The sequence below is a fragment of the Lucilia cuprina genome, chromosome 4 (genome assembly GCF_022045245.1).
Source record: "Lucilia cuprina isolate Lc7/37 chromosome 4, ASM2204524v1, whole genome shotgun sequence".
In the NCBI taxonomy this organism is placed as follows: Eukaryota; Metazoa; Arthropoda; class Insecta; order Diptera; family Calliphoridae; genus Lucilia; species Lucilia cuprina.
In genome coordinates, this window is record NC_060952.1 from 61358028 (window position 1) to 61370681 (window position 12654).

Below are 12654 nucleotides of genomic sequence, written 5' to 3' on the forward strand. Positions count from 1 at the left end.
GAGTTAGAAATAGAAGAATAGAAAAAGGCTTTAAATATGAATATTATAGTGAATGATTCTTCTAATTCCCAACCAATTTCTAACGATACTCCTCATCTTCAAAGAACTTTTAATCCTAGAAATAGTTTTAGTAACAATAATAAAATTTTTGATCAATCTCAGTTAAATACTGTAATAGAAAATACGGTTTAATTTTTTCCACCCCTTGGAACCGCGCCTGCTCAGAACAATGTTCGGAATTTGCCATAAAAACTATTCTACTAAATCCAAGTAATTCCTCTGGTATTTCTGAAAATATTGCAAAACCTGCTAATGAAAATGTTGATAAAGAAAATAATTATAAGTTTATTCATCTTATAATCCCATATCATGTTACACTACAAAAATATTTAGAAAAAAGGAAACAAATTTTTGAAGTGAATGCCCTTAATGATTGCTCTTTGCGAAAACCAAAACGTTTAACCATAAGGTTACGTAGGTATTTAAAAAAATCGTAGAATTAGTTATAAATACATAGTTTTTTCCATTGTAAATAACTCGGCCGATAAACGTTATTATGCTCCTCTAAAATTCTTGTTCTTTGTTGAATTTGGTCTTTTATATACTGGAACCAATGTCTCCTGTATTGCCTCTGACTTGGCAAATGTTGATTTTAAAAAAATTCAAGAGTTTAGTCTCATGAAAACCTGGGTAAAAATTGCTGATGACGGAATACAAAAAGTATTTGGTTTGCTTTATGTCGATGTTAGTTTTAAGGACATTGTAGAAAATTGAAAATCCTTATTGTACCTTCACACACCCAAAGACTTAGGTTTCGATTTTTGGAAAAATTTCAATCTTGCTAATCAGATTTTTGAAAATGTTGGTTTGACTTCTATTAAAGAAAGTCCAGCTAAATTTATGCCAATAATTCACACCAAAAATTCTATTTTGTCTGAGGTTCTGTCCGATTTTAATGGTAACGAATATCCCTTAACATCCTCTCAAAAAGCTGTTGCTGTTAAACGTTGTCCTAATTTTGAAGAACAGGGATTAGGCCGAACTAGTGTAATTACCCATAATATTGATATTGACAATGTGAAACCAGTGAAACGCAGTTTTATCCCGTGTTGCTGTTGGAAATTTAATGTTTAAAGAAATTGATTGCATGCTAGCTTTGAGAGCGATTGAGACTTCTACTTCACCATAGAGTTCGCTCATGAGATTGGTAGTTAAACCAAAAAAGGTAAGGCTATGTTTAGATGCCCGCAAACTAATTGAAGTTACGTGAAAAGACGCATATTCATTGTCCAATATTAAGGGTATATTTTCAAGATTACCAAAGGCCAATATAATATCAAAATTAGACTTAAAAGATACCTACTGGTAAATAGGATTGTAAGAGGAAGCAAAGCCCCTAACTGCCTTTACGGTCCCCAGTAGGCCGTTATATAAATTTTTAGTAATGCAACTATGTGCCGTTTGATGGATTGCCTTATCCCACCTGATCTCCGTCACTCTGTTTTTGGATACCTGGATGATCTCATCATCGTTTCAGAAGGCTTTAATTCCCACTTAGCAAAATTTGTTCGGCTCGCAGATCAATTCCGAAAAGCAAACCTAACTTCAAATTACCTAGGGTATATAATGGGTAACGGCGGCACTAAAACAGATCCCGCAAAGGTAGAATCGATTAGAAATTGGCCAATCACTAGGAATTTAAAACAGGTGCGTTGATTTCTCGGTCTAGCAGGCTGATACCGAAGATTTGTGTCAAACTTTTCTTCCATTGTCTTTCCAATTACCGAAGTACTGTCGACCAAACGAAATTTTTTTGGACTCCAGAGGCCCAAAAATCATTTGAACTAATCAAAAACTTACATCCGCTCCTGCACAGTGGGGCAGAATCGAAATTTTTTGGAAATAAATCTGGCATTTCTAAACGGCTGATTCGATCGGGATAAAATTTGGCGTGAGCGTAGCCAAGGAGTTTTGAAGATGAACCCCACAGATGCCCCAGGGACGGCGCTGTGGCGGCTCCAAAAAGGGTACCTACGACATGTAAAATTTTTAATCTCGTGCCATTTTTTGTTTTTCATCCAAATACAAATATTTTTATATTTTCTGAAAGCGCTCGACAAGATCTTGAAAAAACCATACTACTTATCTCTTATAATATCCGAGTTATAGGCATTTAAAAATTTAGTGATACAAAATTTACCATACCTTGGTCCGCCTTTTTTTGAATACCGGGCGTAATTTTGGACGAAATGGACTCAATTTTCTCTTGTTAGTTAGACAACAAAATTTCCAATAATATACAAAAAACTTCAGATCAATATCATTTACAGATCCAAAAATATACGTTTTTCAATTTAAAAATTTTAGATTTTTGCCGTTTTTTGCCAAAAATGTGTCTTAACTCTTTTATTAATAAAATAAAATTTTCTTTAAGAACATATAACAATTTTATAGTTTTCTAAAAGGTATCTTTACGCAGAACGCTTTAGCGTAAAAAACTTGTTCTTTTTTTTTTTAAATGTTGCCACTGCATCCTTCCGAATATGACTTATTTTTTATCAAAACTTCAACTTTGGGCGACATGTTCTAAAATCCCAAAGCTGGGATCAGAAAACTGAAAGCAGTTTTGAAACCTCAATATGTTTTCTATTTACTCCAAAAGTATTCTCCCAGCCCTGAAAGAAATGTGGACCCTATGGGCAAAAAAGTAAAAAATCCCATTTTTGGGATTTTCATTCCTATTTTTGGGAATTGCGGGATGCCCTTTGACCTTTTTAATTTTTTTTCTTATTTGAAATGACAAATTTAACAAGCGTTGATTATTTGTTTAATTTCTAAAACTATGATTTATATCAAAATTTTAATAGGGTCGCAGATAGCTACAACAATTTAGTCCATATTTATCCCTTAATATCGTTTGTTAGTTAGATATGGAAATTCTCGACCCTTTTCAAAAAATTTCAAGCCAATATCTCAATTACATTCAAAAATATGTTCATTTAAACCTGTGTCCTTTAATTTCATTTTTTTTTAGTATTAAGTATGACAGGACATACATTTGTTGTTGAATAAAATATTTGGACAATTTTTCAAAATTATTTAGTTAATTATTAAAGACAATAACATTGTATATACAATTAAAAATTATAATTTTATTATGAGCCACGCACAACAACACCTAAATCACCCCACATAAACCACCTTTCCCGCCCACCGAAATATAAAACACAATTTAATACAATATCATCAGTTAGTATAATTGCCTTTTTATTTGAACTGTTTATCTTAAACATACTACAATTAATTCTTACAACCTACTTATATAGTTAATTTCTAACACTACTTATTTTCTATCAAATACTCTGTCATATCGGTATACATATCCAGAAGGTAATATAAGTCCTTTAAATCTTCCTTGTTTTGAGATGATAGAGTTTCATAACAAATCCATCTTTTTCGCATAGTTGAAAGAACAGGATCAGAGGATAGAAGTAAACTATTAAAAATATCTTCATTTTGTGATTGCCTGGAGCATTTTCTTGAGCTGAATAGTTGAACATGCTTAAAATCTCGATTACTCGCTTCCTGGGCTTCTTTTGTTAACTCTCCAAGTGGAAAAATATTCGATTCAATTATTATTTGACCATGACACAATACTTTGTGTACTGTTATCCATGGATACAGAGATACAAGTAATTTAGAAATTTCAGATGTATATTCTCCAAATCGATTTAGTCCCATCTGAACTTTAAATTCTTCTTGGATTCTGCTTTTTTCCGCAGCTCTCAGTTCTTTCAATTCTTCATTAATTTTTGTTGATTTAGTAAGATTCTCTGGCACTCTTCTATATTTGAGGTCGTATGATATGTATGTATTATTTATTTAATGATTATATAGTTTTCGCCTTTATTTTGTTTGTTTTTGTTTTTTTCTTGAGTTCAAAGTTTTTAGAACAAGTGGAGCATTTATTGGAGGCAGGTATATTGTGTGCGAAGAGGCATTTCCATGACTCATCACTCAATTATTTGAAATTGTTTAGTAAACAATCTATTAATAGCTGAAATAGTTTGATATTAAATATTTAAAACGTTTTCAATTAAATGAGAGTAGATTGTGAGTTATTGTACAGTAATTTTTATGCGAATAATGTAAGTTTGAAATTTAAAACTAACACAAATTTTTTCCAAGTGCTTTTTAAAACAATTTTTTTACGATAAACAAAAACAAAATCTACGTCTCGTCAATGTTTACCAGCAATGAATACGAAAGTGTTGTTGTTTTACTCTTGCTTGTATACTGTTAAGAACAACAACAACGTATTGCTAATGTTAAGCGCATATACATAAGTGTATAGAAAAGACACTGTCTATAGCTAACCGCATTTACAAAAACAAAAGAGTACCAAGCGCATAGGGCTTGGGCACCCTTGGTTTGGATGTTGTTGGCGTCATTGCGTTATTTTTGTTTTTCTGTGTTTTTCGTTATGTATGTTTAGATGTCTGTTGGTTTAGATGCCTTGTGTATTCTGTGTTTTATTTCGTTTAGCGTTGTTGTTGTTGTTCTTTTTTTTAGCTTTCGATGTAATAATAATGTAGTCGGGAAAATTTTAAAATTTATATAGATATTTAAAATACACTATGGTGAAGGGTATATAAGATTCGGCACAGCCGAATATAGCACTCTTACTTGTTTTTTACATCAAAAAGTTTTCAATTTTTGATATGCCTGTTTTGTCTACTTTTCTACTATATATAGTTTTTATATAATTTGAAATGTCTTCAATTCTTTCTGGCCCTTTTTAAGATACACTCCATAAAACGGAACACAACTCTTCGTACTTTTATGTAATCTTCATTGAGAAGTTTACTTATATACCAATTCTAGTCATTTCCGATACAGGTATTCCAAAGTAAAAAATTACGAATTATCTACCTATTAACATTTAGGACTTTATTACTATAACCTGTAATTCAGTCATTGATATTTCTTATTAGTGAAAGAAACGAAATTATCATTACATTATATTTTTACCTACACGATCTTAAACGAAACAGAACGAAATGATCTATCGAAAAAATTGAGGTAAAAAATAATTATAAATTTCTGAAAATTTAAGCATAATAGGATCTTTCAATTATAAGGATAATCAAACATAAAGAAAATAGGTAAATAGGGTCGAGAATTTTCATATCTAACTAAAAAATGATATTAAGGGATATATATGGACTAAATTGTTGTAGCTATCTACGACCCTATTAAAATTTTGATATAAATCATAGTTTTAGAAATTAAACAAATATGTAATATATGACAAAATCTTTATTTATGAACAAAACTCAATGAAATTCCAATCAACGCTTGTTAAATTTGTCATTTCAAATAAGAAAATGCAAAAAAAAAATTGAAAGGGTCATAGGGCATCCCGCAATTCCCAAAAAATAGAAATGAAAATCCCAAAAATGGATTTTTTTCTTTTTTGCCCATAGGGTCCACATTTCTTTCAGGGCTGGGGAAATACTTTTGGAGTAAATAGAAAACATATTGAGGTTTCTAAAACTGCTTTCAGTTTTCTGATCCCAGCTTTGAGATTTTAGAACATGTTGCCCAAAGTTGAAGTTTTGATTAAAAATAGGTCATATTCGGAAAGATGCAGTGGCAACATTTTAAAAAAATAGGACAAGTTTTTTACGCTAAAGAGTTCTGCGTAAAGATACCTTTTAGAAAACTATAAAATTGTTATATGTTCTTAAAGAAAATTTTATTTTATTAATAAAAGAGTTAAGACACATTTTTGGCAAAAAAACGGCAAAAATCTAAAATTTTTTGAATTATTAAATTGAAAATCGTATATTTTTGGATCTGTAAATCTGAAATTTTTTGTATATTATTGGATTTTGTTGTCTAACTAACAAGAGAAAATTGAGTCCATTTGGTCCAAAATTACGCCCGGTATTCAAAAAAGGCGGACCAAGGTATGGTAAACTTTGTATCACTAAATTTTTAAATGCCTATAACTCGGATATTATAAGAGATAAGTAGTATGGTTTTTTCAAGATCTTGTCGAGCGCTTTCAGAAAATATAAAAATCTTTGTATTTGGATGAAAAACACGAGTTTAAAAATTTTACTTGTCGTAGGTACCCTACTTTGAGCCGCCACAGCGCCGTCCCTGTGGCATCTGCGGGGTTCATCTTCAAAACTTAAATTCGAATACTCCTTGGCTACGCTCACGCCAAATCGGACCAGCCGTTTAGAAATGCCAGATTTATTTCCAAAAAATTTCGATTCTGCCCCACTGTGTCCTGTACTGTCAAATCCTGACTTTTCAAACAAGTTTTATTTACATTGCGACGTCAGCGTTTTTGGCATCGGTGCTGTGCAATGAAAAGTATATAGCTTTTATGTAGAAGAAGTTGAATTCTGCCCAGCGCAATTATAGTGTCACCGAACGCGAATGCTTGGCTGCGCTAGAGGCAATTAAGAAGTTCAAATGCTATATTGAACTTCAAGAATTTGAGGTCATAACCGACCATTCTTCGTTGGCTTATGAAACAGCAGGTTGTAATAGTCCGGTTAGCGAGGTGTGTTTGGAAGTTGCAAGTGTTCAATTTTTCGATCAGTCATCTAAAAGGGAAAGATAATTGGTACCAGATGCTTTATCGAGAATCCCTTTTGAGGAAACTACAGGAATAGATCTTGTTGAACCAGAAATAGATTTAAATTTACCCCATTTTCATTATAAAGACTATTTGGAACTAATTAATAAGTTTAAATATAAAGGGTGTGAAGTTAAATTCGTCGGCCAGATACGTCCCACAACACATTTGTCAAATACGTTCCACATACTGTAAAATTCGTTTTCAAATTAAATTAATTGATTTTTTAATAAAACAAACGCCAAATAAAATGTTTTTGTGAAAAAAAGTTAAAATATATTAAACTATATTCCGAAAATCAATATGTAAAATAAAAAATAATTAAAATAATTATATACTCATAAAAAATGGTGGTTAAATATAAAATTTTCAAATGAAAAAAATCGACACTTTAAGAAGACATGAATTGGGGTACCGGCATAGTGGAAGTAGCCCAGGACTAGTTCTTTCCAAAAACATATAGTTTATATGCAATTCCAGCTCTGGATAATTTTTACGAATTCTCCATGTAAGCAGTATGAGGATTTGAGCTTTAAATCAAAGCAATGTTAAGGAAAGAAAAACAGCCTTTGGATGCCATAAAAATTGCAAATATTCTTCCAACCGCATCACCAACGACTAAAAAGAATTGTAAAGAGTATACCCACACTATCATCTGATACAACGTTCTCTGAGGAAGAAGCTATTGCACTTATGTTGCAGCTGGGATTAGGTCGTGATAACTACATAACGTTAAGAAAGGCGCTATCCTAAAAAGGAGTGGATGTTTAACCATCATATGACAAAATAAATGAAAAGAAGAAAAGCATTATACCATCTCCTATTGAAATAACTGATCGGAATTGCTGTTATTGGACTCGGCGCTCTACTGGAAAATACTGCTTTAAGGATTGCTTCTTCAGACCAACTAAAAAAAGTAAATTCTTGTTATCTCCAACTCATTTGTAAGTGGGAATGTGATGGATTATCAGCACTCTCGGAATATAAACAAATCAACACAAGCAAATCATCTACCGAGTATAAAAGTGTATTTATGGCATCGCTAGTTCCATTAAGAATTAGAAAGAATGCTGACAGCGATTCTCCATCTACCAGTTTCGATGATATTTGGAAGTATTCGACTCCAGGATCCAAAGCTTTTTGTAGGCCAAAATCTTTGAGTATATAAAGGAATCCAAAACAACAACGCAAGATTTGATAAATCGTATTGAAGCAGAAATTAAAAACTTGGAACCTATAACAATCGAAATAGAAAATTATTCGTTTAACATGTCCTATGTTTTAAAACTTACAATGATTGATGAGAAAGTTGGAAATGTCATTACAGGAACATCATCTTCTTGGTACTGCTATATATGTGGTGATAAAAAAACAGAATTTTCGAATATTTCCAAGCAAAGGTCAATAAATGAGGAAACATTACAATTTTGGAACATGCTCGAATACGATTTCTGGAACATTTTCTACATTTAGCATATGATTTAAAGTACAGAAGCATACCGGATAATGCAAACAAAAGTGCAAATAACAAATAAGGAGTTAATGGAAATGAGAGCCAATGAGAAAAGAATTCAAGAGGAATTTAAAAAGCAGATGGGATTAAATATTGATAAACCACTCACAGGATATGGAAGCACAAACGATGGTAATACCGCTAGACGTTTTTTCAAACATTTTGAAACTACTTCCGAAATAACCGGAATTAATATGGATTTACTGCAAAAGGTCAATATAGCAAGCATAAAGTGAACGCAACAAAAGTTTCTAAATTACTTTTGGAATTATATCCCTGGAAAGAAATGACACCTACAGTTCACAAGATATTATGTCATGGAAACGTCATCATAGATCCCCAAGAATCGAGGAATAGAGACTTTAAGCATATTAATCAGTTTAACTCAAGGAAGTGTTCAAGGCTGTCTCAAAATGAAGATATTTTTAATAATCTGATTATATCTTCTTATCCTGTTTTATCTACTATAAGGAAACGTATTCATGAATTTAAAGAATTACTTTATCTTTTAGATATGGACTTCTGTGATACCGATTATTTTACAAAATTATATTAATTTATAAAAAAAATAAATAAAGACTATTTTTTATAAAAGATTGATCGTAAAAAGTGGCTGTAAAAACTCATAAAAAATTAGGTAGTAAAACATGCCTAGCAAATGTATGGATGAAAATAATAGTACTAGGTAAATTCTATAAAAGTTTTTGCGAATACAAATTTTACAAATTGCAATAAAAATTTTATTTATGAAATTAGCAGCACAAACTCAAGATACCTTCTGCACTATTGTGGTTTTAAAAATTAAATAAAACTATGTAAAAATTTGTTTTTTAGAACCTAGTATTTTGAAAAAAAAAATCATAAATATGTAAATACCAAATTTGTTATAAAAATGTTAAATACAGAGAAAACAAAACAATTTGTTTTAGAAAAATTAAAAAATTATAAAATATGCTAAAATGCTATAAAAATGTTGCAAAATACGCAATTTATGCATTTATAATAAAATATACAACAACAAATCGATGCCATTTTATAGCAAATTCTTTAATTCTAAAAGAAAACTAGTTAAAAGTTATTTTGAGTTTATTACTACAAAAATGCATTAGCAAAGAAATCCTTGACTTGATCGTTAATAAAGAACTTAATGGTAATCATTGTAAAATATAGAAACAAACAAAAGCAAAACACTTACTTTTTTTCTTTTTTTTGTGGACAAATTAGCAAATGTCTATTTTTAGACAAACTGAAAATAAAATAGTATTTTTTATGTGAAAACTATTAGTAAACACACAAAACAGCTAAGCAGTAGTGTAATGAGTGCAGCGTTCAACTGGTAGGCTGAAGGTGCTGAATTCAATTAGGGTTGCCAGATTCTGATTCGCAAAAAACTGGACAAAACAAAATAAAGTTGAACATAAAATATACTGAGAAAATTTTAATTTTGGTTTTGTTTAAATAATTTCAGAGTGATACGCAAAAAAATGCAGGGGTACCTCATATACTTTTGTCATATCGTGACTCTTCACTGCCTATATCTCTGGACGTTTTGTTATTTACGCAATTATACTATTTGACAACCCTTTATCAAAAATTCCATAAAATTAAATTTGTTGATATTATTTGATTTGACGATATCTCCGATTCTCATAGACATTTTTACTGGTTTTAAACAGCTAAATTCTTAAAGGCATATCTAATTCAGTTAGTTAAGATTAGTGCACCAAAAGATGAATGAAAATCCAATATTTACGGTGTCAGATTAACTAGGCTTTAATAAAGCATTTAAGTTGAATTGTACCTTGCCTTGCCATTTATTGTTGAACAAATTTGTGGACATTTGAGTCAAATTTTAAAGGGGCTAGGGTATACTAAGGCCCTATAATTATAAAGAACATGATTTAACCGTCTTGTCTATACCCGAGCAAAATTACGTACATCAATACCCAATATACCCGGGTATGTCATACAATGTATACGGCTTGTTTAAGTTGTTGCGATTTACTTTTATTTTATTAATGTAAAAATTAAAAAAGAAAAAGCTCGCAGTAAAATAGGAATCCCATCAGTTCAAATGTTACATGTACTAAAAACCCTTACTTACTTTCATTATATATTTTTTCTATCATGCGATATATTGTATCTCAATCCATGTTATAAAGTGAGATATTATAGAACTTAATAGTACTTCGTGTTATCCTAGGGACATTATACAAAGGGAGTTTTATCCTAAGAGTCCTTATAAATTTTGGATGGAATCAGGAGAGGACTCATTAAACTTGCAATTTCTATATAGTTTAGTGGAAGAATCGAGGAAGAAGATTTATAAAAGATTCTCATAATTGAGGCTCAGTACAAAGATATTCTATATAAAGTGACGAATATAAAATTCCTCGTGATTCACGGTTGGGGTTGGAAAAAAACCTTTTTAAACGAGAAACCCCTGCTTAAACAACAAACTCCTGCAAAAACTATTAATTCTCAATTATTACATAATTTGAAAACTAAGCTTAAAACTATTATTCAACTCAATTTGGCTTAAAGCTTATTATTACGCATTTCCAAAATTACTACATAAAACATATTTTGCCTAAAGCTACATATTAAAATCTAACCTCCATACTGGAAACCGCATTTTTCTAGTTATGACGTTATCTAAGAACTTTATAATTTTATATATAACTATTTTCGTAATATTCAAGATAGAACCTAATTATTTACAACTAAATTAAAATATCACAAATTTTCTTTACCCAAAACTAAAATATGAGCTAAAATATAAAATTTCAACAATATTGCTTACTAAATAACATTAAATATTATGAACTAAATAATTAACTAACAATTTAAACTATATTATTTCAAATTAAGATTTAAATTTTTTAATATAGCCAGAACATTCCATTCCTATGCTGGGCCCATCAAAGGAACGAGATGATAAATAATCAGCAATGGTAAATACTCATCAATAATCAATAATCTCTGTAAGTGCAAATCAATAATAATTTACTATTACTCTCTCCTTATTGTTAAATTTAATACTCCAAAATTAAAAAGTCCAATTCTCTTTATTACATTCCGATTCCGTCTGTTTTTCTTTATCAATAATGTAAACATTGTTGATCTTTCATAATTTTGTTTTGATTAGTCTTCATTGCTCAAATTCATTGTTTTATGAATTGCTCAAATATTTTTATATTGCTTATTCCTAATATAAACCGAAACATTTTTTTAATTTTTTTTTTACGTATTTCTTTAAACTTTTTTATATTTTTGTTTTGATCTTTACGTATGTTTTGATCAGTTTTGCTAATTTTTTTTTGGTATATATTTGAATATTTAATAAATATGTTACATATGAATTTTTAAATATGAATCTCTAATTTTTATTATTTTTCTGGGAATGGCAAGTTTAAGGAATTGTGATGTAGATTAATGTCAGTTTAGCTAAGTATTACGGACGACCAGTCAAATTGTAGGGTATTTAGGTTGTCATTAGCGTCTGATTTTACATCAGTAGGGAGAGAAGAAATATACCCTGTGGCATTACACTTTTGGTTAATTTTATATGTTATCGCGCTTAGAAATATTGTTGAGAACCACGTAACCAAAGCTCCATGTAGATAGCTGGGAAAATAAGATCCTTTTTGCCTCCTAACTCTTTTCTTTAGGGATCTGTGAATATTATATTATTTGTTCAACATTTTATTTTCCTGATCTAAGCCGGCGCGTAAAAAAGTACAAATCGATTATTTGCGGTATTTTTCTCTAAGTGTAAATCCTAATGCTTTAGTACCATTAGTTTACATCTTTGATGGAAAACTATATTAAAACTAACGAGTTAACCGCTAACTATATTTAAACTTTATTAGCCTCCATACTTAGAAATAAGTAGTTGTTTACCACTCGTCATATAGACGCCATAAAGAGCAATTCTTGTTGAGCACACTATCTTAAGATAATATATCTAATAAAGGAAGACAAATCTTCTCCTTTAAATTAAAACTAATTATCCTTTGTGTTTTATTTATTTTTTTGTGTATTTGCACTGAACCATGGATTGACGCCGAAACATTAAATTGTTGCTTTGAATCGAGGATAATCTACACATCTTGATCTAAATCAAGCGGATAAACACGAAGAGGTTCATCCTCCAGCATATAAAAGGAAGTCCCATTAAGTGCCCTTTTCTTTCGAGAGTTTTTAGGCTTGCTTTTTTAAAAGGTTAGTAAATTTATATAAAAGTAATTGTGTCAAAAGGAAAAATACATAAACATTCAAAAATTCATATGTATATACGTATGTGTGTTTTATAAAGAATAAACAAAGAAAAAAAACAAATTTATTGCAAAAAAGGAATTTAATATTACCAGCGCTTATAGCCAGTTGAGTCGCTAGGTAAAGAAGAAGGCCGTTCTGGAGAAGAGTCCTCCCCGCAAGTCTAAAGACGCGCCTAAACGGCAACGTTCTGAGGATGAGGCTAATC